Raw genomic sequence first — 13,422 nt, forward strand, 5'->3', positions numbered from 1 at the left:
TGTTTTATTTTTTAAGATAAGCACACATACTTACTTAGACACCTTTAAAGCCTGTTATATAGAAATGCAAACTCACAAATAAAATCCTCAGAGCTTCCACTGGTACTAATCATTACTCCAACTTACTCTGTTAAAATATAATACGCTTTCTGATTCACTCTGACCTTTTGAATTTCAATTATGTACCCCTCAGAGGTGTTCCAAACAACCTGATATCTAAAGCCCTTGCAGCTTGATGCTATTTATCTTTTATTAAAAAAGAAGTCCTGCCCTCTAAACAGGACAAGAGCCTGTTCACCTTCTAAATTTGCTGCTTACAGCCCTTTTCTTCTCTCACATATAGTGAATGGTCTATTCATACCTTTTGCCCATTTTTATATTGAGATTTTGGTCTTTGTTTCTCTTGATTTCTAAAAGTAGTTTATATATTGGGAACATTGTCCTTTACCTGAGATAGATATTGCAAATGTTTTTATCTCAGTTAATGATTTGTCATTTTACTTTTCTTTTGGTATTCTTTTTTTTGCGTTGTGATTTTTTTTAGTTTTTACATCTTTTCTTTTGTGGAATCTGTATTTCAAGTCATAGTTAGAGAACCTTTTGCCATATTCAGGTTATAAAGGAATTTACCATTGTTTTCTTCTAGTACTCATAAAGTTTCATTTTTTTATGTTTTGATCTCTGATCTATTTAAAGTTTCTATTTGTGTGTTGAAGTATGGACACTTTTTTTTTTTTTTTGAGGTACTGGGGGCCAGGGATTGAACCTGGGACCTCATACGTGGGAAGCTGACACTCAACCACTGAGCCACGTCGGCTTCCCTGAGTTGGTTTTTTTGGTTTGTTTTGCTTGTTGTTTGCTTTTTTTTTTGTTTTCAGGAGGTACCAGGAACCGAACCCAGGACTATTTTGTTAATTTGACCAAGTTGCCAGGATTTTGATTTATTAATTACTTCTGGTTTTCTGTTCTCTACTTCATTATTTTTTACTTTTCAAGTTAACATTTCTTTCTTTATGATTTATTTTTGTTAATTTGATATTATTTCTGAAACTTTTTGAGTTGGGGATATAATTCATTTATTTTCATTCTTTCATTTTATTGCTTTAAGTGGTTGAGCACTAATTTTCCTCAGTTCACTCTTGAATGTATCCCATAGATTTTAATATAGTGTTTACAATCTCATTATTTTTTGAAAATTCTATAATCTTAGTTTATATCTCCCCTTTCATCCAAAAGTTGTTTAATAAAAGTTTTCTAAATTTTAAGAAGGAAAGGACTTTTGTTTTTGATTTTGCTATTAATTCTGGTTTCATTGTATTGTGATGATTTGAAATCTCTTTTATTCTATAATAATCCCCCTTCCCATTTTTTCCCCATTGGGATTTGAGAAACCATGTCATTTATTGCACATGTAATCCATATCCTGGATTTGGTTGGTTGCTTCCTTGTGATGTTATTTAACTTGTGTCTTTATACTCTGTTCCATGTAAATGGCTTCTTACACTTAAAGATTTGATTAGCATCAGTTTTAATATTTTAGGCAGTAATACATGGGGGTGCTGTGTGCTTCCATTGCGTTAAATCATGAAATGTCTTTTTCCATGATTGATGGAAATGTTAGGGAGTGGGTTTAGGTGAGTCAACCTGATTCCTCCATTATAAAGTTCACCATCCGTGTTTTATGTGATGGTTTTAGCATTTATTGATGTTGAGACCTTAAGCTATTATTTCATTAGCTATAGCAAAATAGTGATTTTTCTAATACTTTTGTTCTTTTGCTCTTTTTTTTTTTAAAGATTTATTTTATTTATTTCTCTCCCCTTCCCCCTGTTGTCTGCACTCTGTGTCCATTCGCTGTGTGTTCTTCTGCATCCGCTTGCATTATCCAGTGGCACTGGAAACTGCATCTCTTTTGTTGTTGTTGTTGCATTATCTTGCTGCTTCAGCTCTCTGTGTGTGTGGTGCCACTCTTGGGTGGGCTGCACTTTTTTCATGTGGGGCAGCTCTCCTTGCGGGGCGCACTCCTTGTGTGTGGGACACCCCATGCAGGGGTACCCCTGCGTGGCACGACACTCCTTGTGCGTGGCAGCTCTGCACGTGGGTCAGCTCACCACACGGGTCAGGAGGCCCTGGGTATTGAACCCTGGACCTTCCATATGGTAGACGGATGCTCTATTAGTTGAGCCACGTCCACTTCCCTCTTATGCTCTTTTAAAAATTTGTTTTTACTGCAGTTTACTTATTTTTTAAAATAACTTTAAGGTATAATTAAAATACAATAAAATACACATATTTTAAGGCTTACAGTTTGTTTAGTTTTTGCATCCTTATATACTTGTATGGATTGTTATTAAATATTATATGTGAATAACTGGAATTCTTCTATAAAGAAAAAGTTTCCATTATGAACTATTTTATTACCCTAACTAAAGTTTACATAGGGAAAGGCAAACTAAATGTTTGATTCTTTCCCTTAATTTTCAATTAACAGGTGGTAAGTTGGTGCCCTGGCAACTCCCAATGGGGACAATTATGTTTTGTTTCTTTTTTAATTCCTTTTTTTGGGTTTTGACGATGTTATCATGAACTTGTGGGTTTTTATTATTTGAAACGTTTCAATCAAATATAGTCATTGATTTCTTTTTCAGGCTAAAATTGTCCCAGGCTTATTCTAGTTGGCCTCTTAGCCCCTTCATGTAGACTCTTGTGATTTTTTTTTTGGACACAGTTCCAGTGGTCTTTGATAGTTTTTTTTTTTTTTGCTTTTTTGGGATAAGACGATGTCATAGATTCATATATATTTCCTACCACAGCCCTGAAATCAGCCATTTCTCCTAGGAGTCTTGATTCCTTTTAGCAGGGGATGGCATTTCGAACTATGGGTTATTTTTATTTCTTACATATTTCTAAAACTACTTATTGGTTCAGTTACTATTGAGCTATATAATTAAGATAATGTTTGTAAATCAATTATTTAGTCTAAGTATATTCAGGTTTTTCTTTTTTATACTAGAGCTACATAATAATTTATGGTCATTTTGTCTTCACCTAAATGGTCTGTATTTAATTACCATGAAAACTATAAAGAGAGGGCACTGGGGCCAACTCACTCTGCAGGTGGCATGAAACTGAGTGACCATGAAGTCTCTCCTTCCTGTTTCTGATTCCCTATGTACATAGGCAGGGGAAAAAGCAATGGCCTGTATCTGTGGATGGCCAACAGATGTGCAACTTGGTGTATCTCACTCAGTGGGCATTGACAAGCAATTAATCTTAGTCAGAGAAGTGGAGACAGCCACAAGAGGACTACAAGAGGGGCCAGAGAAGTCAGAGGCAGTTTATGCTTTCCATTTTTCAGACCCAGAAAAGGGGGGAGGGGTATTAGGACTGAAAGAACAGATTGTGGCCATTTCTCAGTGTAAGTCTCTAAGGCAAAGTCAGCCTGGTAATGGGGAAAGGATAGAGTGGAGCGTTAAATAGGATTTGAATTCAAGTTTTCAACCAGATCAGGCTTTTAAAATAAATGAAAGTGACTGGAAAGACATAGACTCTACCCAAAATATTGTTAAGAGATGGGAAAGAGAGATTCTCCAAATCATGGTCAATGGCAGTGACTGGAGAAAAGTAAAACCATATGTGATTGTAGTCCATCTTGTTCAGATGTTCAATAAACTTGGAATATTGGATAACTATAATGGCAGAAGTTAAATGTTTATGCATAAAAATAAGAAACAGCACTTTGGAAAAGAAGACTTAGAAGGAATTTCACTACTTTCAATCAGAGGTTGATGCTCTCTCTACCCTTTCACCCCAGACTTTTCCTGTAATTCAGTTATCCTCCACTAAGTGGTAGCAGATATCTTGACTATGCCATCCACAATGAAATGGAGTTATAATTTTCTGCATAAATTCCATTGTAGATTTTTATTGCATATTTTTCAAATAAAAATTAAAAACATTACTCATGCCTTCTAATAAAATTTTAAATTATTAGATGCCATTTCAACACAAATAGATATTGGTATGATCAATTATGTTTTGTAGGGTTTGAAAAACAAACTAGAATGAATTTTAAGTTGTATATATGTGATTAGATTAAAAAAATTTTAAATCCATAATACTACACAACACAAAGAATGAACCCTAATGCAAACTGTGGACTATAGTTAATCAAAGTAATATTGTTTCATCAATTGTAACAAAGAGAATACTCTAATTCAGAATGTTACTATAAGGAAAACTGTGTGTGAGGATGGGAGGGTATATGGGTCCTCTGTATTTTCTGCATTATTTTTTTCTGTAAATCATCAGCTTCTGTTATAAAATACACTAAGAGCAAACTAAATAAAAGTATCTTTTTTAATGTCTCTAGCCAATCCTGTTCTTATCTCTAGACTTCAAGCAGACTTTGACAAGAATACCACTTCTTTTATTTTAACATAAATAACAAAGTTATAATGTATGGCAATACAAATAAGCAGTATTTTTTAAAAATAAAATTGCATTTCCATGAAGATTTTATAATAAATGTGATGATTAAACTACATTGGATGATTAAACTACAGGTCAAAGTTGTATGAATCACACATATACAATGTCGCAGTCCACATGAAACTTTAGAGAATAAGCTATGGAAGGCCACATCCTGGTCTAAAGGTATTCAACCCTCCTGCTTCAGAAAAGCCATCAAAAAGCACCCCATTGGATTTTATCGGACTTAACCTCATATCTGGCTTTTTCAAGATAAACTATAATCTTCTCAAGAGGATCAAAATGTAAGACTGAGGCTGGCACAAAATCTATGTGTGAATACTTTCCAAAGTGTTGGTATACTTGACAGGACGGGACAACTACATATCCATAACACTGGGGGAAATAACACTTCAACACTGAGATGAAGGATAAAAACTCTTGGTGCACATTAGCAAAAACACCTGTCTCCTTTCTTTCTCTCACTTCATACCAACTTAAGGTTCTATGCTAAAATCTCAGGTATATCCAACTTTTTCCTGTCTTTTTTGGGGGGTGAGGTGGGGGAGACTCAATATTCCCCATCCTGTAAAGCAACATACCTACTCCACTCCTGAAGGATTTGGTAATAGAAAGTCACATGCTAAGTACTTGCCTTAAAAGACATTTTTATCATAGAATACCACTTCTTAATTTCCTCTGGTTTTCCTCTGCAGAATATTTAAACAGGAACTGGTTGGCACAGTTTTGGACTTCAGTCAAACTTGGTAACACCAATTTCTTGTCATTTCTTTGTGTTATTGGTTATGGGTTGTTGGACTTAAGAAATAATTTTTGTGTCTGCCTTCTTTAACTTGTCCGTAAGTTTCCATTTCTTTTTTTCAAAGTTTCATTTTTATCCCTTCTATTGGCAAAATCAAGAAATGAAAATCTCTGTGTGATGTCTGATTGATCTGTTGAGACCTAAATTCCCCATTCCACAAAGCTAAGCTTTTCTCACTTAAAGGGTAGTAATTTTCCACTGATTCATAAAATGATGTAACTTTTTCCCCATCAGCTTTCTAACTGGAAACTCATTTAAACTATTTTACATGTGATGGTACTTTTATGGCCAGGTTGTAGCCACAAATTTGAGTTACTATGAATAGCTTTGGAAAGAAATTTCTGTACACTGAAAGTATTTAAAAGCAAAAATATAAAATTTCTGAGCAATAATTCAAAAAACGCTTATAAAATTCCAAAAACTGTTTTCTCCAACATTTTCTCACAAATATTTCCAAACACCCAGAGAACAATGTAACAAACACCCCTATACCAGCATTCATTCAACAATTATTAATATTTTGCCATATCTGTTTTCATATATATCTATATTTTTTTTGCTGAAACATTTAAAAGGAAGTTTTCAACCCAAAGAAAATTAACAATACTTTTTAATTTCATCTAATAACCAGTCCATATTCATATTTTCCAAATTTTCTCCACATTTAAGTTTTGAACATTACATTTGCTTGCTATGTCTCTTTACTTTTTTTGTCTTTATTTATTTTTTTAATATTACATTAAAAAATATGAGGTTCCCATATACCCCCCATCCCCCTCCCCCCACTTCTCCCCCCATAGCAACAATCTCCTCCATCATCATAAGATATTCATTGCATTTGGTGAATACATCTCTGAGCACTGCTGCACGTCATGGTCAATGGTCCACATCATAGCCCACACTCTCCCACATTCCACCCCATGGGCCATGGGAGGACATACAATGTCCAGTAACTGTCCCTGCAGCACCACCCAGGACAACTCCAAGTCCTGAAAACGCCTCCACGTCTCATCTCTTCCTCCCACTCCCCACCCCCAGCAGCCATCATGGTCAGTTTCTCCACTGCTATGTCTCTTTAGGCTCTTCACTAGCTAGAAAGTTCTTTTTAAAATTTATTTTTCATTTGTTTTTTTTTAATATATTGACTTTTTGAAGAGACCAGGACATTTGTCAGGAATATCCAGTATTTTGGATTTGCCCAGTTTTTCTATTTCATTTAAGTCTAAGAGCTTATTTTCAAATTAATTTTGTGACATCTAATTCCTACTACCAGGTGAAAGTTTTCAGAAGTTGCTGTGGTTTGAACCCACAGACTTTTCTGGTCTGACTGATTCTTTCATGGTTTGAATTTGCAGTTACAGACTATCAGAGCAGGAAAGCTCACCCCGAGGCCCAGAAAGGCTGAGTCTGTTAGTCTCCTACTGCAGTTGTAACAAATGACGATCAATTTAATGGCTTAAAACAACCCAAATTTAGTATGTTACAGTTCGAGGCAGGAATTCTGAAATGGGTCTCATTGGGTTAAGATCAAGGTTGGGCAGGGCTGCATTTCTTTCTGGAGGCTCTAGGGGAAAATCTGTTCTTGCCTTTCCGGCTTCCAAGACTGCCGGCATTGTTTGACTCCTATCCCCTTCCTTCATCTTCAAAGCCAGCAGTATAGCATCTTCAAATCTCTCTCGGAATCATGACTCTGCTGCCTCCCTCTTGTGCTTATAAGGACTCCTGTGATTGTTCTGGGCCCACCTGGATAATCAGGGATATTCTCCCTATCTATCTCCAGGTCAGCTGATGAGCAAACAAATTCATCTACAACCTTAATTCCTCCTTATCATGTAACGGATCTTATTTATAGGTTCCAGGTATAAGGATATGCATCTCTTTGGGGGCCGTTACTCTGCCTAACACTGTTAGTGACCTGAAAAAGATTACACTTTGAGTTTCTTACAAGTTTCCTTTTAATACACTGCAACCTCATGTGTTTGTTTTCTCTGCACCAGATTCAAAGCAAGATGATCCTATGTTAAACTCTGTTTTAGTTTCCCAGCTGCTAAAACAAATACCACACAATGGGTTGGCTTAGCAGCAAGAATTGATTGGCTTACAGTTGCAGAGGCTAGAAGGCTTGGGGACTGGCTATCTTTGGGGATCCTCGGCTTTTCCAGTGCACAAGGCAGCATCTTCTTTCTCTTCTAGGTCTGTTGACTTCCAGTTTTGGGCTGCTCCTGTGGCTTCTTCTCTGTGTCCAATTTCCTTTGCTTATAAGGACTTCAGCAATATTGGGTTAAGGCCCACCCTCATCCAGGCTGGGCACACCTTAATTAACATCTTCAAAGGCTCTGCTTACAAATGAGTTCGCACCCACAGGACCAGGGACCTGAACATGCCTTTTGTGGGGGACATGAGTCAATCCCTAACAAACCCCAGTCAAAACAGTTTAATAAAAGAGTCATTAAAAGGATTTTATTGCAAAATTACATTCTCATAACCAGGTGGAACCACAATATGGTTTTGGAGGATGCATCTAATTTGTGTATGGGCTACACCTGAAGTCAGATTGTTTCACCTGCTAGTTTTGTTTGGTTTTGGTAAGGAAGTGTTTACTTTGACTTCAACAGGATAATCCAAATGATTTTAGTTTAGTAGGACTAAAATGTTTTTAGGTAGTGAATTTAGGGGGTTGGAAGAGTCAGACAAGAAAAGGATGAAGCTACAGAATCTTGACTAAACAACAGGGAGTTGAGTCACAAAAATAGCTAGAGTTTAAATAAACGTATCAGAGGTTTCAGTTCAACTCTGGAAACTTCACTCTTGGCTTCCTGATAATGAGGCTTACTAGTTAAGTTCATGATATTATAAGGGGAAAGCCACATCCTCGACCTTTGGGGAAGGTCTGGAAAGGAGTTTGGGAAGCCTTGTGCATTGGACCAAGGAAGAGCTCGTGAGGGCATGGTCTTTGATTGCAAATAAGAGTGATCACCGAGAGCTGAGAGCTCAAAAACATCTTGGGCACTGCGTATGGTTTGACTCTCCCACCAAAGTGGTTGTGGTCAAGGGAAGTAAACTGAATGTTTTTGTGTATCCGTTATTACCTCATTTATTTTTCCCAGTGGCCACTACTACCTGGGAAAGAATTCCAGGGTAGTGGGAATTTAGATCTCATTCTTCCGTGTGTTCTTAGACCCTATCCAGGAGGGCCATCAGAAGGGGCAGAGGCAAGCTAGAGATACTGTAAGGGATGAGGCAGGGAGACTACATCACCTCCAGTAAGGAAACTGCAAGATGGAGGTCGCCAGAATGGACAGGCTCCCCCCAAAAAGGCATGAGAGCACTCGTGTGTGAAAGAGTCAGCTATAATCACCTGTCAGGTACCTGCCAATAAAGGGACTTCTCTGTCCTGCTTACCTTTTCTTCCTCTCTGTGTCCAACCTTGGAGGGCTTAATCATAGGCATTGAGAGGAAATGGAATATTACAAAAAGGGTCAATGGGGAAGGAGCTGATTGCACTTACTTTCTGACTCCTGGCTTCCCCCTGAACAGGGGTGTGAGCTGAGGGACAGGGAGGAGGCCTAAATTAAACCAAGTTCAGAGTTTTCACGATAATGTGAAATTGGACCATTTAATTACTGATTAAGACCTTGTATCACCTAAAAGTGATAGGAAAGTCATATCAAAGTTTTTCATTTATGGGCAGAAGACCTAGCCTCACAGAGCACGTTGAGATGGATAGTGGGAAACAAAATAAAGTTACTTCAGGGTCAGATCCCAGGAGCCCTACTTGTTCTGTATGATTGTAGAGTTGTGACAGTGTAGGACTTAAGCATGGTAGGGGAAGGGAGGAGTGTAATGAGACAAGAAAATAGAAGAGATTGAGGAATACTAGTAGCATTTAGTTTGTTTTATATTTGTCTTAAAATTTACTGACCACACATGCATAATAAAGAAAGTGATTTTTAAAACTGTTCCTTGTATGTTTCACCTTATCAAAGGGCACTTAATATTGGCCAGGGTATGGGGGAACAGATTAGCTCTCTGTGTAGACCATCCAGCCAAGAATTCTGCTGGTTTTAGCTCAAGAGTCTAGAAGAGATTTCTTCCAATCTGCCTACTCTAACCTTGGCTTTATAAGTACTTTAATAGTAGCTAAAACACCTCAGAAAAGGCTATCTTTCTTCCTCTTTGCCTCTCTACCACCCCTCCTTTTGTCCATGAAGTTATATAACCTTATAGATAGAAGAAGCAATGAACAATAAACTCTACTTTCCTTCCTTCTGATCCTTCCTTCTGATCCTTCAGCAGTACTTCATTCATGTGTAAACATACAATTCTGTGTCCTGTTCTGTCCTTAGCATTATTTCTAAACTTGGTTACATGCTTTGACATAATCCACACAGTTGTCATTTCTAGTGTTTATGGGTTATTTCACAAAGCAATTATAGGGTAATTTCCTTAGCCATTACCTAGGAGTTGGGCATCTGGGTTGTTTCCTGTTTTTGTCACATCCCAGTGGCTGTCTCTGCTCTCTGCCTGGATGCTGCCTCCTGGTGGCACAGTGCAGGCAGGTTCTCATTCAGCCTCTGCTTGAAGCCACCATGACTGCATATGTTTCCTGCTGGAGAATGCATTACAGGGATGGATATCCTGCACCACTGCACATCCCTGTGATGATTGTTGGGATCTGCTCCCCCATCCCAATATATTCCGGCCATCATGATTGGGTGAGTGACAGACCGTGCACCCCCAATGTTGCCTCCTGTCCAACAGCGGCAATAGTGCCACCCTGTTGGAGGAAAGTACATTACTGAACTCATAAAGGTCCTTCTGTCTGCAGGTGTCCTCTGCTCCACTATCTCTACCTATATTAACCTCATGTGGCCAGTGAAAAAGACCGGTGGAGTGTGGTGGCTGACTATAGGCAAGGAGGCTGAGTGGTTGATTGGGCTATTTGCATATTGGCCCCAGAATATTTCTTATCTTGCAATCCTTCTGGCACCCTCATGTTGGGTGACATGGAAAGCAGGTACTTTCTGCTGGGTCATGGAGGAGGAGCAGGTCCTGCAAGATGTAAAAGCGGCTATTTCAGCTGACCTGCCTCTAAGACCTTAGAGCCAGGATATCTGTCTGAGCTACAGGTGCCTGTACCCAGACCCATGCCAACTGGCTCCTCTGGTGTATGGAAGGAGCAACAGGAATTCACAGACTCCTGGGTTTTGAACCAAGGTGTTCCCAGATGCAGGTTGGGGCTACTTCCGCCCTGAGAGGCAATTTCTGGCATGTTATTGGTGGGAATGAAAAGGATCCCTGAGAGATCTCAGGTCCTCCTGAGGTCAGAAATTCCCTATCGTGTCCTGGGTCCTGGGTAATCCAAAAACTCACCCAAGCAGTGCCCAACAACAGCACGTCAGCAAATTGAAGTGGAACATTCAGGACTGTGCTTGTTTGGGCCCCAGACAAGCTTGCATGAGCAGGTGATAGAGGCCCCCCTCAACAATGATCCTTGTTACAACCCCAGATGAAGTCCCTTCCCTTTCCTCATTAGCATCCTGGGGACCCTGACTCAAGGATGCCCCGCCAGATGCTCAGCACAGTTCACTGATGGGTTGGCCAAGCTGAATCCATCTGGCACCCATTGGGAACAGCCACTGTGGCACTGGAAAAAGTGCCCAATGGGCTGAACTGTGAGTGGTCCTCTTAGCCCTGGAACACTTGGATCCAGGTCGTCCAGATACCTGTTTACTGACTCATGGACTCAGTAGCAATCTGTTCAGGTTTGTGCAGGAAATATGATTGGATAATTAAAATTTCCCCAACGTGGGGAAGGACCTTTGGAAACAATAGGCAGTGTGGAAAGGCACATTTCTTTTTATCTGCATGGCAAGGGCCCATATCATGATGAACATCATTGGAATGACCTAGTCAATAAGTGATGCAGCAAATTGCTTCTCATCACAGTCTGGGAGAAAGGTCAAGGAGAAACCCTGCCTGAATGATGAGGACAATGAACTTACCCTCGGTGACATCCGTGAAGTAGCTGAATTTCCCACGGCTGCTTCCAGTGCTGGGTTGATCCACCACCAAGCTGGTCATGGAAATTCTGATACCATGACATTTTGAGCCCACGAACATGGAGTGCCTCTCCCATTAAAAGAGGCCCAATCTTCCATTTACCAATGTGGGTAAAGTCAATGACAAGCCACAGCACAAAAAAGACATTTAGGAGCTGTTCCCAGGGGGACTACATTGGTCCTCTCCCACCATCCCAAGGTATGTCTTAAGCCTTGGTCATGGCAGATACCTATTCAAGCCATGGCCTTGCCTCTCTAATTCACCCAGCAGACACAGTACATACATGGGATTTCTTGGAAAAGCAGCTCTGCCACCTCTTTCAGCACCCAGATGACACCTTGGATCAAAGACCCCATTTTATGGCATAATCTATTCAATGATGGGTGCATATTCACAGAATTAGATGGACCTTCCACATCATCCACCACCCACAGGCAGCCGACATGGTGGAGAACTTTAACAGCTGCCTGAAAAAGGAACTTCAGTATCTACACCTTGGCAACTCTCTTACTGGATGGACTATTCGCCTTACTTGGGCCCTCTGCAAGCTGAACTCAGCAGTTTCCCGGAAGGGAAATACAGCTTTATCCTACTTTCTAGCACAGGGAGGGCATGAAGGTGGGGGAGGAATCCAGGCTTTGCTGTTGTCTGCCCTTACACGCATTAAGATGTGGATTGGCCCCGAAAGGGGACCAAGGACATGTCACTTGGGATTCTCCTTTTCAGTTGCTGCCAGAGGGTCATTGCACTTTTTACCCCATTACACCCTCCACTTGATTCCCAGGATGGTGAGAGTCTTACTCCAGAAGGGCCTGACAACCCTACTTGGAGTAATGGCATGCATAGGTGGGGCCCTCCTAATGTGCTAGAGCTGCTGGAGTTCCCAAAATTTACTGGCAATATTATTGAGAGCAGTGGGCCAGTTTGCTCAACCTGTCTCTGCCTTCCTGTCTGAGGTGGAAGTGGGCTTATACTTTAGAAGCTAATGGGGAGGAGTAGGCTAGGCCTGGCTGAGAGGCCAAGGGGTGGACTGCTGGGAAAGTTAGGGACACACCTGGCAGCTACCTCCCAGTCCTCACCTACCCCTGCTTTTCTATTGTGTGCAGTCTGTTTCCATTCTCCAGGCTGGGAGAGATGTTAGGGTCAATGAAAAGGCCAAATATATTTTAAACCAGGAAAATTGGAACAAAGAACCCCAGCTGCTTATCTGGTGGGAATTCTCAGCAGCATGACCACCTCCCCTAGGGTGTCCACACCAACAGCACAGGGTCTCTCTCTTTGACACAAAGTGGGGCCTGTGGAGCTGCCATTGACCAACCCTGACCTGAACGGTTGGCCTCCCCTAGAGACTAGCCCTGATGGGATCTCTTCCCCTGCTCTTTTGGACCCTTCGTGCTGTGTGAGTGAGAAAGCAGTCCATTTGCTGAAAGTTTCTTCTGTGTCTGAACCTGTGTTCCCATGACCCCTCACATAGAAACTCACTCCACAGCCTCAGCTGAATTGGTGGGTACCAATTAATCTTGCTGCCTTTTGGATTATTTCATCTATATACATAAGAGAGAAATTACTGGCACAAAGACTAAGAAAGATCAATTAAAGACTTCTCAACATTTTGTCAGAAAAGAATCCAGAAAAACTGAGCCAGCCCATGGTTGGTACATCTAAGGATAAGATCATAATTAGGTCAAATGTCAGATGAGCCAGGAAGACCTGTCTTTGACTTGCTTTGAAGAATTAGATTTATTTCCTTATTTATTGATTTATTGATATATTATTTTTTATTAGAAAAGTTGTAGGTTTACAGAAAAATCATGCAGAAAATATAGAGCTTCCATATCTCCCCCCAAACGGTTTTCTTATTATCAACACTGCATTAGTGTGGCACTTTTGTTATAATTGATGACACACTATTATAATTATGCTATTAATTATAGTCCATAATTTATGTTAATGTTCACTATTTATCCTGTGAAGTTTATGCCTTTTAAAAATTTTTATTCTGATAACATGTACAGCCTAAAATTTCCCATTTTAACCCATTTAACATTTCAAATATATAATTCAGT

This window comes from Dasypus novemcinctus, chromosome 4 (genome assembly GCF_030445035.2).
Source record: "Dasypus novemcinctus isolate mDasNov1 chromosome 4, mDasNov1.1.hap2, whole genome shotgun sequence".
Classification (NCBI taxonomy): Eukaryota; Metazoa; Chordata; class Mammalia; order Cingulata; family Dasypodidae; genus Dasypus; species Dasypus novemcinctus.